Below are 14,990 nucleotides of genomic sequence, written 5' to 3'. Positions count from 1 at the left end.
GAGAGAGAGAGAGAGAGAGAGAGAGAGAGAGAGAGAGAGAGAGAGAGAGAGAGAGAGAGAGAATATTGAAACCATATATATACTGACACATACTAGAATACACTCACATGAAATGAAATAACTTGCAGAACCGGAGACAATGAAAAATACGCATTAACACACACACACACACACACACACACACACACACACACACACACACACACCATAAGCCCGACTCCCAATGGTCCTTTTCTTTAGCGTTTCTGATTTACTTTTCCACGCCTATGATCCTCTCTCTGACCGGCATCCCCCAATTATTATATTTTATCCCTAGAGACCGGTGCACTTAGAGGTAAGTTTGAGGATGGTCACTGAACGTTTAACTTCATATCAATAATGAGAAGATTGACGAAAGAGAGATGATGATGGTGATGATGATGATGATGATGATGATGATGATGATGATGCACGTGTGGTTACCTGGAGCGTAAACTCATCACTATTTCACACCTGGCATCACCTTCTTTTAGTACGAATATACATACCTGATTAATATAAAAAAAGGTTGAAGGGAAGGATAATAATAGAGTAGAGTAGAGTAGGAGTAGAGTAGAGTAGAGTAGGAGTAGAGTAGAAGTAGAGTAGGGAATAGTAGAGTTAATAGCATTTTTCTTCCAGTATTTACCTACACTGACTTAATCCATTTTCTATTGTTATTTATAAGTTAGTAAATAGGGGTAGTGGAAAAGAACGGGAGTACATAATTTTTTTTTTTTTTTGGGGGGGGGGAGGGATGAGGCAATGAAGGAAAAGGAGGAACGGAAGGGGAGGGGAAAGGGAAGGGAAAGGGTACAGAAGGGGAGGGGAGAAAGAATAGGAACGGAAGGGGAAAAAAGGGGAAGAAAGAAAGGTGAAGGGAGGGAAGAGAAGGCAAAGAAAGAGCGGAATGGAAGAAAAGGAAAGGAATGAAAGGGAGAGAGGGGGAGATAAGAAAAGATCGGAAGGAGAGAAAAAGGGAAGAAGAAGGGTATGGTAAGTAGGAAACGAAGAAAGAGAAAATGGAAATAGGAAAACGGATGAAAGAAGTGAGACTGAAGGAAAGGGAAAAAAACAATGAGGAAAAGAGGAGGGAGGAAGGAGTGTGAAATGAAGGGAAGGAAAAGAACGGAAACGGAGGGAAATGAAGGAAAGGGTGAGAGCAAGGGAAGGCAAGGAAAAGGAATGGAAGGGGAGGAAAATGACGAAAATGGGTATGAAATGGAAGGAATGGAAGGATATGAAAACGGAAGGGAGAACGTGGGAGAACGGGCGTGCTTTAGGAGAGAAGGGAAGGAAAAGGAGTGGAAGGCGAGTAAACGGAAGGAGGTGTTTAGAAGTGGAAGGGAAGGTAAACAATGATTGAAAGTGGAGGAGAGGAAGGAAGGGGTGTGACAGGGAGAGAACAAAACGTCAAAAATGCGGAAAGGAAGGAAACTGAATGAAAAATGAGTGTTTGCGGGAAATGGGAAGGATATGAGGGAGTGCTGGGAAAGGAGAGGTGATGAAAAGGTTAGGGAATGAGCGAGAAGGGGAATGTTGATGAGAAAGAGGTTGGAGAAACGTTAGTTCGATAAAGGGGAGGGGGAAAAGAGGAGGGAGATGTTAGGAGGGGGAGAGGAAAATGGGAGATGGAAGGAGGAGGGGAAAAAAAAGGTATGGTAAGGGGAGTGTTGAGGGGGACGAGTTGGTGGAGAGATGACGTGTATGAAAAAGGGAGAGGGAGGTAAGGAAAGGAAGGAAAGGGTAGTAAGAGAGAAAAGGGAGACAAAAGGGGTATAAGGGGGAGAAAGGGACGGTAAGGGCACTGTTTATGGGGGTGGAAGAGGAAGGTAAGAGAAAGTAGATGAGGAAGAAAAGGAAGGTAAAGGCAGGGTCAGGGGGTGAAAGGGTAAGATAAGGGCAAATTTTAGGAGTGGAAGGTGAAAGAAAAATTAAGTATGAAAGGGTGGAAAGGTGGAAGTAAAGGAAGTAAGGGGTGGAAGGAAAGATTAGAGGAAGCAGTAAGGGAGGAAGGAAAGTGGTTTAAGGGAGGGAAAAGATAGGTAAGGGCAGTATTAAGGTGTAAAAAAGGTAAAAAAAATAGCTAAGGGAGGAGGAGAAGGTAAAAAGTGTTAAAGGGAGACAGGAATATAAAGATGTGAAAATGAAAAAGGGGAAGTGGAAAGGAAGGGAAGAATTATTTTTTTCTATCTTGGAAAGGGAAGTGAAAGTGAACGAAGGGGAGGAAAAGGACCGTAAAGGGAGGGGAAAAGGAAAGGAAAGGATGTAGAGGGGGAGAGGAAAGGGAGAATATATCAAGGACGGAAGGGGAGTAGAGGGAATGTTAATGGGGTGAGTGAAGAGAAGCGGCGAAGGGGTGAAGGGGAAACTAAGGGGAGAAAAGGGAATGTTAATGGGGTGAGTGAAGAGAAGCAGCGAAGGAGTGAAGGGGAAACTAAGGGGAGAAAAAGGGAATGTTAATGGGGTGAGTGAAGAGAAGGGGTGAAGGGGTGAAGGGGAAACTAATGGGAGAAAAGGGAATGTTAATGGGGTGAGTGAAGAGCAGGGGCGAAGGGGTGAAGGGGAAACTAAGGGAAGAAAAGGGAATGTTAATGGGGTGAGTGAAGAGAAGGGGTGAAGGGGAAACTAAGGGGAGAAAAGGGAATGTTAATGGGGTGAGTGAAGAGAAGGGGTGAAGGGGTGAAGGGGAAACTAAGGGAAGAAAAGGGAATGTTAATGGGGTGAGTGAAGAGCAGGGGCGAAGGGGTGAAGGGGAAACTAAGGGGAGAAAAGGGAATGTTAATGGGGTGAGTGAAGAGCAGGGGCGAAGGGGTGAAGGGGAAACTAAGGGAAGAAAAGGGAATGTTAATGGGGTGAGTGAAGAGAAGGGGTGAAGGGGTGAAGGGGAAACTAAGGGGAGAAAAGGGAATGTTAAGGGGGTGAGTGAAGGAAGGGGTGAAGGGGTGAAGGGGAGAGAAAGTACAGTAAATAAAAGGAAGAAGCTCCATGACGTATTATTTCACAGGCTCGTACAAGAAAAAATAACTCGAAACAACACTCTCCTCCTCCTCCTCCTCCTCCTCCTTTTCCCCGCGCCCCGCCCCTTCCATTTTTTCCAACCATTTTTTTCTCTCTCTCGGCATGATTCAGAAAGGCGCTTACATTTAAAATCTCGATCACTTTTTTCTTTCCTTTTTTTAATCCGGGTTTGAAGAAAAAACGGAGCGCATCCTTTGTTATTATTTCTCACGATGGAGGGAGGAGGAGGAGGAGGAGGAGGAGGAGAGAGGAGGAGAGAGGAGGGAGAAATGTAACCTTATTTGCTTGTTTGTTTTTCCACTTGTTTATTGGCGTGTAAAGTGTGTGTGTGTGTGTGTGTGTGTGTGTGTGTGTGTGTGTGTGTGTGTGTGTGTGTGTGTGTGTGTGTGTGTGTTGGGGGGAGGAGGGAGAGAAAATAAGGGGTAGGAGGTGGGAGAGTATGTAAATAGATGAAAAAATACACAAGAAGATAAATATGGCAAAGGAAAATAGGAAGAAGAGGTGTGAGAGACGAAATTGTTGTTGTTGTTGTTGGTGGTGGTGGTAGTGGTGGTGATGGTGGAACGCACAAAGAGTAAGCACATTATACACACACAAACACAAGCATGATACAGGCATTGGTTGGGGAGTAAGTCAGCACATCACCTTGCACTTCTTTTCACTCATTTCATTTCATCCATTCTTTCATATCCTCATCTCCTTCCTTTCCATTTTCTTTTTTTGTTTTTTTTTTCTCGCCCCGTCCCTGTCTTCCTTTCCCTTCTCTACTTCCTTCTTTCTTGTTTCTCTCTCACCTCCCAGTTCCCTTTGCTTACCTCCTTCCTTATCTTTCCTTCTCTCCCTTTCCCTCCACCCGACATTCCTTCCCCCACTTTCTACTTCATTACATTCTTCTTTCTACTCCTTCCTCTCCTCCACACCACGGTTTGATGTGTTTGCAGGTACCACACACACACACACACACACACACACACACACACACACACACACACACACACACAGATTCATCATTACAAGCATGACAAGCCATACAGAAAACAATGACGATGCTTGCTAGTGACTTAATGGCGAATGACGTCACGAGAGAGAGAGAGAGAGAGAGAGAGAGAGAGAGAGAGAGAGAGAGAGAGAGAGAGAGAGAGAGAGAGAGATGGGGGGACAGGTTAATTAAACAGTTCTCACCTGGATCAATAGTTTATTCTCTATACTATCCATGCTACCATCAGAGCTCCCCTAATTGTCTCTTGATGCACTAACTAGTAACTATATAACAACTTCTCTGGCTAGTTAAGTCTCGCGAAGAATCACTGATGCCAAGTCAATTCAAATTTCTTGCCAATCAGCATTTCCACGCTACAATGCTTATCCAAAAACTAAGAAATCCATTAATGTCATGAAACTAAATATCTGTAAGGCTGCGTATCAGTGACAGACATCAATTTTCAGTACCAAGCAAGATTTTCAAAAGCCAAGAAAGGCCATTGCTGTAAGTGAAAAGCTACAGTTGGCAACCCTTTACTTAACCCTAGACGGCGGGTGAACTCTATATAGACGGTCCAAAATTCAGTCAGTTTGCAGAAATATACCAACACTTCCAGACTGCGGTAGAATCCATACATAGACGATAGTTAAAACACCTCCTGTGTGGCGTAACTATATTTATGCTACGGTCCTAAGGTTGGCAGTGACTATATACAGATGATTCACTTTGGGAGAGCTACTCTTCAAACACGGCCGCCTTCTAAGGGTTAAGGAGTGCTCCCCCCCCCCCCCTCTCTCCCTCAGCAACCATCCACACCCACCCACACCTCGAAGGGTTCTGCAAATGAAAAATCACGTTCGTCAAGCACCAGCCCGGCACACCAACATTCCTTTTCTTAAGCGACCTGCACTTCCAGAATGATGATAAACATGTATAACCATCACACACACACACACACACACACACACACACACACACACACACACACACACACACACACACACTCCAAATTATAACAATGCACTGATTCCGTTGAAGGAGGAGCGACAAAACTTGGTAAGAAGCTTATTCAATCAAAACTAATGGAGCCATGAATTTCTTTTTTTCCTCCTCTCATTTGAATGTTCTTGTGCTTCTTGTTATTACTGTTGTTGCTAATCTTGTAAAAAAGTTGGTCGGTGTTGTAATTGTTCTTGCTTTTACTGTAATTGCTTATGTTGTCTTTTGTTTGTAGTTGTTTTTCGTTTTTGTTGTTGTTGTCCTTAATGCTGCGTCTGTGATGTTCAACAGTTTCGACGCGAAGAAATGACAGCTGGAGCGGCTTATGTGTTTATGGGAGTACAAGAGACGTGCGTGTGGCCACTGCAAGTGTTTAAAATGAAGCGGAAAATACAACCACGTAAGCAACAACAAGGTATACTTATTGCCACCCTCTGTATCAACACCATTATCATCATCACCATCACTATCCACACCTTGCATTATCAATGATGTCACCTGTCTCAGCATCCTCAGCATCACATAGAGCATGTCTCACCGCCCCCAACCTCTCCGTCTGGCTCCTCGCATAATGTATTAATTGTATTCAATATAAATGAAAAAAAAAAGCCAAATAGTTGCCAATTATATACTGTGACAATTTTGATTCTTGTAACTTTTTTTCCATCCACTCCAAAGTGCTTCAAATATTATATAGAGCACTTTACATTGACACTTCTTGTAATTTTATAAATAAATAATTTCCAGCAATTTCGAATATTGTTTTACCCTCCCTCTCAGACAAAGCACTATTACTTTTCAAAACATCACAAATTTAAGAAAAAAAATGTTAAAGTGATTAATGCAACAAAATATATTCCCTCCAGAGGCGCGTTCACGCCCGACTTGTTTTCCATGCAGTGTATTGCTTTCCAATTTTATCACATTCACTTTCCTCCATGAACGCTACAATCAACGCCCCCGTCAAGCCAACACGCTGTCAAGTTAAATTCTCCGAGAGCTCGCACATTTTTCTTTCCTCATTAGTTTATTTTCCGACGGGCACAGACAGCGTAGAGTAACACACACACACACACACACACACACACACACACACACACACACACACACACAGAGTAGGGGAGTAGGTGGCAGAATAAAACCTCTGCCACAGCCCGCTGGCCCAACACCGACAGAAGCGTGGAGGGCCAGGGGTCACCTGAGCCTCCAGAACCCCATCCGCGGCCCAGCTACAAAAGATTTTCTACTCAAGCTCATTCATTCCTATGCAGTTTCTAATTGAAGAGTTACCAGTATCTTCAGTCTTTCAACACTTTCACTGCTAAGCTCTGAAAGTGTTTATTCTACAGTATTTCCTCCTTCCTACTCTGAACCTAAAGCAAACACCTAACTTTCGGTAATTCCAGTTTGTAGGAACAATTTGCTGCAGCCTTTTCTTTATTTAGCCTTTGGTGTATGCTCCATTACGTTATCATACCGACCAATAAACGCGCACGCACGCACGTAAACACACACACACACACACACACACACACACACACACACACACACACTCCGTGGCGCAGCTGGTAGAGTGCTGCGGGGCCTGGCTTCACGGTCTGACAGGGCGGCGGTTCGAGCCCGCTCAGACCGGATTCTTTCCGTTGACTAGGAGTGGTTACTGTCCCCCCTTGAGCAAGGGGGATGGAGTGTATGGTGTGTAAGGTCCTGGCAGTACCCAGAGATCGACGATAAAGAGCACTTGCTCATGTCGGGAAGGTAACTGTTGGCGATTACGAGTCCAACACGTGATCAGGCCGTGGTGAATTACACACACACACACACACACACACACACACACACACACACACACACACACACACACACACACACACACACACACACACACACACACACACACAGGTACAATAATTAATCATTATTAACAAAATTATGTGGCAGCAAACAAAGCAACAAATTCACAATGTTTTGACAAAATTCGAACATGAAAGTATTTTTATATTTACATTAGCTTCATGGCGATTATAATCGCTTATTTATTTAAACACCTTTCAATGATCATAAAAACACAATTAACTTTGTGTGTATATATTTAAGCCTTATTTTAGAAGCGTGTGCTTGTGCGGGTTTATGCATATGTATGTATTCATGTACTATCTTGTATGTATGCGCGTGTATGTTCGTAATGTACAAAAATGTTAGCGTTATTATTATATTAGCAAGAGACACGGCTATTTATAATAATAATAATAGTTTTATTTCGCCCATCGGCATATATAAAGAACAGGACAAGTAAACGAACGAGAACAAAAATCGAGATATATATACACTTAAATAGATGACAACTTTATAATTATATATGCGTGTGCACGGCACACTTATGCACAGTCTACCCGTACAGAAGGCCCAGCCACTCCCGCCGCATAGATCTACATACATAGGCCGAGCTTTGTCTGACGGAGGTGATGGAGTTCCCAGATTGTTCCACTCTACTCCATATACTGTACATCGCGTGGCGACGCAGCACAGCCAGACAGTTCATCACGTGCCCGGTGAAGGCCAGGGATGAGCTAGTCCATCTAGGAAGCCCCAGAAGCCGCTTGAGGATGTCGTTATGACAGACCCTAAGACGGTTCATTGAGGCAGCCTTAAACCGCGACCACAGTGAGTTGCAGTAGAGAGAGTAGCAGTGGCTCCTGAATAACTCCAACTTCACCTCCGTGCTGCAGAAGGAGAATTTTCTAAGCAGCGTGTTGCCGATGACTGTGAGCTTGGTGGTCTGCTTCTTGATGTCATCATCATCGGTCCGTTCCCTGTTGATGACATGGCCCAGGATATGTGAATCTATCCACAAATGTAAGTGCACTCTCATTTAGCCACTTTGATATCTGGAGTGTAATGGCGGCACTACCATGCACTCTGTCTTGGTGGTGTTGTAGACAATATCGTGCATGGCAGCATACGCCTGACACACTCCAATAAGGTCCTGCAGAGCTTTCACTGTGGGCGCCATCAGTACCATGTCATCAGCATACCTCAGTGAGTTGATGCCCCTATCATATAAGTGGCAGCCTGTGCCTATGTCACGCAGAGCGACAGTGAGATCATCTGTGTAGACGTTGTACAGGTAGGGAGACAGGATCCCTCCCTGGCGAATACCATTGGCTGTCTTAAATGGCAGCGAAGTGGAAGCCCCCATTTTACATCAAATTCCTGGGTAGTGTACCAGTACATTAGGAGCTTGACAATGTACCCAGGAATTCCCCTTAACAAGCAGTTTATTAAACAGTTCCCAGTAGTTCACTCAGTCAAAGGCCTTGCTTTAGTAGCAAAGCGTAGTAGTGATAGAAGCAATAGCAGAACGCTGGGGTTCCTGAGGAGGAATTTACATAACTGCACACCTGACATTAAACACATAGCTTATGACACACTTGTGAGACCAACACTGGAATACTGCTCCACGGTGTGGGATCCTTACACACACAGAAACATTGATAGGTTAGAACAAATCAACACCAAGGCGGCTAGGTTCATTACAAACAATTACACTCGAACGCCTGGCATCACAACACGGATCAAACAACAGATAAACATGAAACCTCTTCACATACGCAGACAAGCACACAGACTTACACTTATGTACAAGATCACAAACACTCATATTGACATTGACCCACAAACATACCTACACAACGCAAACAGTCAACGTACTCGTAACACACACATCCATAAATACCAAACATATCACACTAACACTGACGCATACAAGCACTCATACTTTCCACGCACCATACGTGACTGGAACAACCTCCCTCATCAGATTTTAGACTGCAATACAATAGACTCATTCAGAAAACAAATACACAATCACTTGTCACCACAACACACCAACACTTAACAATTACACTTCATTCACTTCCCTCCCCTGCACACCCGGCTCCCCCATCCCCCCAACAGCCAACAAACATGCGTGTTATGCACCTGTACGGGTGCCTTGCGCATCATATATCCAGATCCAGATCCAGTGCCAATAATAGTAGTAGAAATAGTAAAAATAGTAGAAGTGGGTCCTCTGGACCCACCGAAAAGGTGATGCTTCTGGCATTTTGCTTCAGCTCGGTGAGACGACCTGAGGATGTACTTTTCCGATTTCCCGTGGAATGACTACTGCTTCCAGGAGACAGACCCCTCTGTGTGTGCCCAGCGCATCACAGACGTGATTGTCTCTGGAATGGAGGCACACATTCCACGTACTTTCTCTACTCCTCATGCTGAAAAGCCTTGGTTTAATCATGCTTGTTCTCGTGCAGTCAAAGATAGAGAGCCAGCTCGCAAAAGGTACCAGAGCCTTCGAACTCCCGCTAACCATGACCTCTACATTTCCGCCCGGAATCGTGCCAAATCTATTCTTCGACTTACCAAAACCTCTTTCATCCACAGCAAATGTCAAAACCTTGCTTTTTCTAATTCTTCTTGGGACTTCTGGCACCTAGCCAAAAATATCTCCTCCAATTTCACTTCTTCATCTTTCCCTCCTCTCCTTAACCCTGACGGCAGCACCGCCGTCTCATCTGTCTCTAAGGCTGAACTCTTCGCTCAAACTTTCTGTAACAACTCCACTCTGGACGACTCTGGGCATATTCCTCTGACTCCTTTATGCCTGTTATTAAGATTCTTCCGAATGATGTTTTCTATTTTTTTTTTTATATCAAAGGATGCGCCCCAAGGGCAACAAGAAGAGTACAAAAAAAAGCTCGCTACTCGCCGCTTCCACAAAAGTAAAAAGTAAAGAGTAGCAAAAAGCGAGGTCAATTTCCGGTGGAGAGGTGTCTTGATACACTCTTCTTGAAAAAGGTCAAGTCATTGGCATGAGGAAATACAGACGAAGGAAGACTGTTCCAGAGTTTACCAGTGAAGGGGATGAAAGAATGGAGATGCTGGTTAACTCTTGCATAAGGGGTTTGGAGAGTATAGGGATGAGCATGAGTAGAAAGTCGTGTGCAGCGGGGCCGTGGGAGGGGGGGGAGGCATGGAGTTAGCAAGTTCAGAAGAGCAGCCAGCATGAAAATATCGATAGAAGATAGAAAGAGAAGCAACATGGCAGCGGAATTTAAGAGGTAGAAGGCTGTCAGTAAGAGGAGGAGAGCTGATGAGACGAAGAGCCTTGCCCTCTCCGGCCTCAACTTTCAGAAGGCTTATGGACCTGATGGAGTGCCTCCTATTGTCCTTAAAAACTGTGCCTCCGTGCTGACACCCTGCCTGGTCAAACTCTTTCGCCTCTGCCTGTCAACATCTACCTTTCCTTCCTGCTGGAAGTATGCCTTCATACACCCTGTGCCCAAGAAGGGTGACCGCTCCAACCCCTAAAACTACCACCCTATAGCCTTACTTTCCTGCCTATCTAAAGCTTTTGAATCAATCCTTAACCGGAAGATTCAAAAGTACCTTTCAACTTCTGACCTTCTCTCTGATCGCCAGTATGGGTTCCGCAAGTGGCGTTCTACTGGCGATCTTCTTGCTCTCTTAAACTAATTCTTGGTCATCCTCTCTTAGCCGTTTCGGTGAAACTTTCTCAGTTGCGCTAGACATATCGAAAGCTTTCGATAGAGTCTGGCACAAGTCTTTGCTTTCTAAACTGCCCCCTTTCGGATTATATCCTTCTCTCTGTTCCTTTATATCCAGTTCTTTCCGGCCGTTCTATCTCTGCAGTGGTAGACGGTCACTGTTCTTCCACTAAACCTATCAACAGTGGTGTTCCACAGGGCTCTGTCCTATCACCCACTCTCTTCCTGTTATTCATCAATGATCTTCTTTCCATAACAAACTGTCCTATCCACTCATACGCTGACGACTCCACTCTGCATTATTCAACTTCTTTCAATAGAAGACCCTCTCAACAGGAATTACATGACTCTAGACTGGAGGCTGCAGAACGCTTAACCTCAGATCTCGCTGTCATTTCTGACTGGGGTAAAAGGAACCTTGTGTCCTTCAGTGCCTTAAAAACTCAATTTATCCACCTATCAACTCGACACAATCTTCCAAATATCTATCCCTTATTCTTTGACAACACTCAGCTGTCACCTTCTTCAACACTAAATATCCTCGGTCTATCCTTAACTCAAAATCTTAACTAGAAACTTCACATCTCCTCTCTCACTAAATCAGCTTCCTCGAGGTTGGGCGTTCTGTATCGTCTCCGCCAGTTCTTCTCCCCAGCACAGTTGGTATCCATATACAGGGGCATTGTCCGCCCTCTTTTGGAGTATGCATCTCACGTGTGGGGGGCTTCACTCACACAGCTCTTCTGGACAGAGTGGAGTCTAAGGCGCTTCGTCTCATCAGCTCTCCTCCTCTTACTGATAGTCTTCTACCTTTTAAATTCTATCTTCTTTCGGTATTTTCATGCTGACTGTTCTTCTGAACTTGCTAACTGCATGCCTCCCCCCCTCCCGCGGCCTCGCCACACAAGACTTTCTACTCAAGCTCATCCCTATATTGTCCAAACCACTTATGCAAGAGTTAACCAGCATCTTCACTCTTTCATCCCTTACGCTGGTAAATTCTGGAACAATCTTCCTTCATCTGTATTTCCTCCTGCCTACGGCTTGAACTCTTTCAAGAGGAGGGTATCAGGACCTCTTTCGGCCATTCCTCTCCGATCTTTTTAGGGGCAGTAAGTAGCGGACTTTTTTTTCATTATAGTTTTCTTTTTTAAGCCCTTGATCTGTCTTCTTTGCTGTAAAAAAAAAGTAATAACAGTAGTAGAAATAACAGTAGTAGTAGTAGTAGTAGTAGTAGTAGTAGTAGTAGTAGTAGTAGTAGTAGTAGTAGCCAGAAAAGAAGAATTAACAACTGCACACATACATTTAGTGCGACTGAAGGCAGGCGGCGTCCTTTTTACTCTTCTGGGGCAGCTTGACGGATGCCTGGAAACTGGTCCTTCAGCGGCCAGGAGGAGGAGCAAGGTTGACGGTGCCCTGGCGAAAGTAATACCACTTAGCTTTAACAGCACTTTGCGATCGTTATTGTTTTCTGTTTGGGTGTTTGTCTATCCATGTACACTCTCTCTCTCTCTCTCTCTCTCTCTCTCTCTCTCTCTCTCTCTCTCTCTCTCTCTCTCTCTCTCACACACACACACACACACACACACACACATGTGATCGTTGTTGTTTTTTGTTTGGGTGTTTGTCTATTCATGAACTCTCTCTTTCTCTCTCTCTCTCTCTCTCTCACACACACACACACACACACACACACACACACACACACACACATACACATTAGAATATACCAGTTCACATTGGAAATCAACAATTAAATCGCGCGATCATGACGATGATACAATTCTTGCGTTGATGTTACTCGAACTAACAATCGTGATAATAATGACGATGAAAATTAGTTATATTATTATTATTATTATTATTATTATTATTATTATTATTATTATTATTATTATTATGCCACTGTTGCAGCTAATAATAGTGATAATAATGATAATGCTAATAATAATAATAATAATAATAATAATAATAATAATAATAATAATAATAATATATAATGATAATACAACTAATCATTACCATTATCACACAACAATCATGCCAACAATACTCTCCTCCACCAGTCGCGGCCAATTGAAACTTGCTTTAATCGGCCAGTGCTATTAAAAACCGTTTTAATATCACCACGCAACACCCGACTCGCCGGTCTATTTCGCAAACACCAGAAATAAATTATTAATCATCACCACCCCTGCGCTGCGCGCACACACACACACACACACACACACACACACACACACACACACCAGGTAAGTGACACACCTGTCGACTTCTTTCCAAATCTATCTAGCTATCTACTTATGAATATATACAATTAAAATTCGATGTATCAACCCAACGGGTCTCATTTTATACCTACTACCCACACATAAGACACCAGGTAGTAAATATCACCTCAATACACACTTGCTCCAGCCAGGCCTGGTATAACCAAGGGACGACCTAACCAATCCTAGTCCATCCTAGTCTGACCTAAAATGGCATTATCAAATTTCATGATCTGATTTAATCTATTTTAATATGACACGCCTCCGCCGTGAAGTGGTCAGCGTGCCTAGCTATGAATCTGCGGGCCTGCGTTCGAATCCCGGCCCGGACAGTCGGCGCGCACACCACCCAGTTGTTCATCCTCCCTTTCGGGACTGTCGATAATTGAGTACCTGGGGAAAACTGGGGAAGGTAAACTGTGGCAACCCGCCCACTGTGTCCCGGGGTAATGGGGTTCTTACCCACCACAGACTCAAGGGTCAATATGACGGAGATGAGCACCGAGGCCACGCGCAGCTACAGAGTATTCTTCCAACTATAACTACCTAATATAATCTAGCCTAACCTTATGTATTTTGACCTAAACTGACCTACTAATAAGTAACGTTTACATTTATTCACCTTTCAATATAGGTAAACGAAGTGAACGCATGAAACAATTACACAGACACACCCGCCTTGAGAACACGCGAGTGAAGAGGCAAATTGACAGACACATTCACTCGACAGCAAGTGGGAAAAAATATACAACAGATGACCGTATTGCAATTATCCTTACAAAGTAAATTATGGAGAGAGAGAGAGAGAGAGAGAGAGAGAGAGAGAGAGAGAGAGAGAGAGAGAGAGAGAGAGAGAGAGAGAGAATACAATAACCAGTAGTTCACATTTAACTGCACTACGCTCTTTCTTCCTCTCCCTCTCACTACCACCCTCCTCCTCTCTCTCTCTCTCTCTCTCTCTCTCTCTCTCTCTCTCTCAAACTTGAATCCCCAACATATAAACATAATCATCAGAATAAGATAATCAAAAGGAGAGAGAGAGAGAGAGAGAGAGAGAGAGAGAGAGAGAGAGAGAGAGAGAACAACAGTATATGGTAAAGATTCGTTTTATAGATGTATACCTCCCATTTGGCATTACTCTCCCTCTCTTTCTCTCTTAAACCATAACCACCAATATATAAATCTAAAAGAACATCAGAATATAAGATAACAGGAACACCATCAGTCACCCTCCTCCACCACCACCATCACCACTCCTTTAAATCCCTTTTCTTCCCTTTAAACTCCCCCACTTACTTCCCAGAGCTGTAAACTGACCCTGGCTATTCTCCCTAAGCCCAACCTTCATCTGATACCCCACTACTTACCGAAAGAGGCCGCTGGAGGGGAATAATCGGTAAAATTCACAGAAACACACACTCACCACAGCACTCAAAACAAGAACTTAACCGCGTGCTGCTTGCTTCCTCTTAGTGTTCCCAGAGATGCGATAAAGCTTTTCAAAATACGATAATCAGATCAGCTTTAGGAACGTAGATATATGATTCCAGGTCCCCCAAAAACATCAGTAATTCATGGTTTTGTTAATATGTATAAGTGGATGTCGTTTTTTTGTGTGGTTGTGAAAGGTTTGGGGAATATATCGGGAAATGCAATGTGCTGAGTACGACAATTATTTGGTACCGTGACTCCTCCTCGGCCTGAGTGAGCTATTCCTGCATCTATAAGGCCGATTCTATTTTGCTCCTTTATTTTTTGCATATTCTTCACCGTCCCGGGCACTGAAACGAGAGGAAAATCAATCTATTCAGAAGATATAAATAGAAATGGTCGAGCGTAGATAAATGAAGCTTTGTTAAGAGATATTCATTGTTCTCATAAGCCTATAAGTGAGCTAATTCTGCCTATATAAAGCGTCGATTCTATTGCATCCATTTCTGCAACTTATACAACTTCCCAAAGCCTGAAAAGTGAGAGAAAATTGATCTATCCGGAAATATACATAAGACTGACCCTGTGTAGATAAATAATGCTTGTTAATTAAAGGACATAAATAGTGCTCACAGTGGCCATGACGAAGCTAATTCTGCCTATGGAGCGCCGAATCTATTTTATCACATTTTACACTCACTAAAA

The 14,990-nt window shown here is 43.6% G+C and overlaps 1 long non-coding RNA gene across 1 annotated transcript in view; it reads right to left on the bottom strand.

Annotated features, from left to right (window-relative positions):
- Nucleotides 1–14,380, bottom strand: part of LOC127008123 (uncharacterized) — a 133,160-nt gene extending 118,780 nt beyond the window's left edge. The window contains exons 1-2 of the long non-coding RNA XR_007760817.1: nucleotides 14,222–14,380; nucleotides 11,888–12,000 (exon numbers count right to left, since the gene is read on the bottom strand). This is a non-coding gene — a long non-coding RNA (uncharacterized LOC127008123). The remainder of the gene's footprint in view (nucleotides 1–11,887; nucleotides 12,001–14,221) is intronic.
- Nucleotides 14,381–14,990: the final 610 nt, after the last annotated feature.

Source organism: Eriocheir sinensis, chromosome 37, assembly GCF_024679095.1.
Source record: "Eriocheir sinensis breed Jianghai 21 chromosome 37, ASM2467909v1, whole genome shotgun sequence".
Lineage (NCBI taxonomy): Eukaryota > Metazoa > Arthropoda > Malacostraca > Decapoda > Varunidae > Eriocheir > Eriocheir sinensis.
The sequence above is the reverse complement of the archived record's forward strand: the minus strand, read 5'-3'. Positions and strand labels throughout refer to the sequence as shown.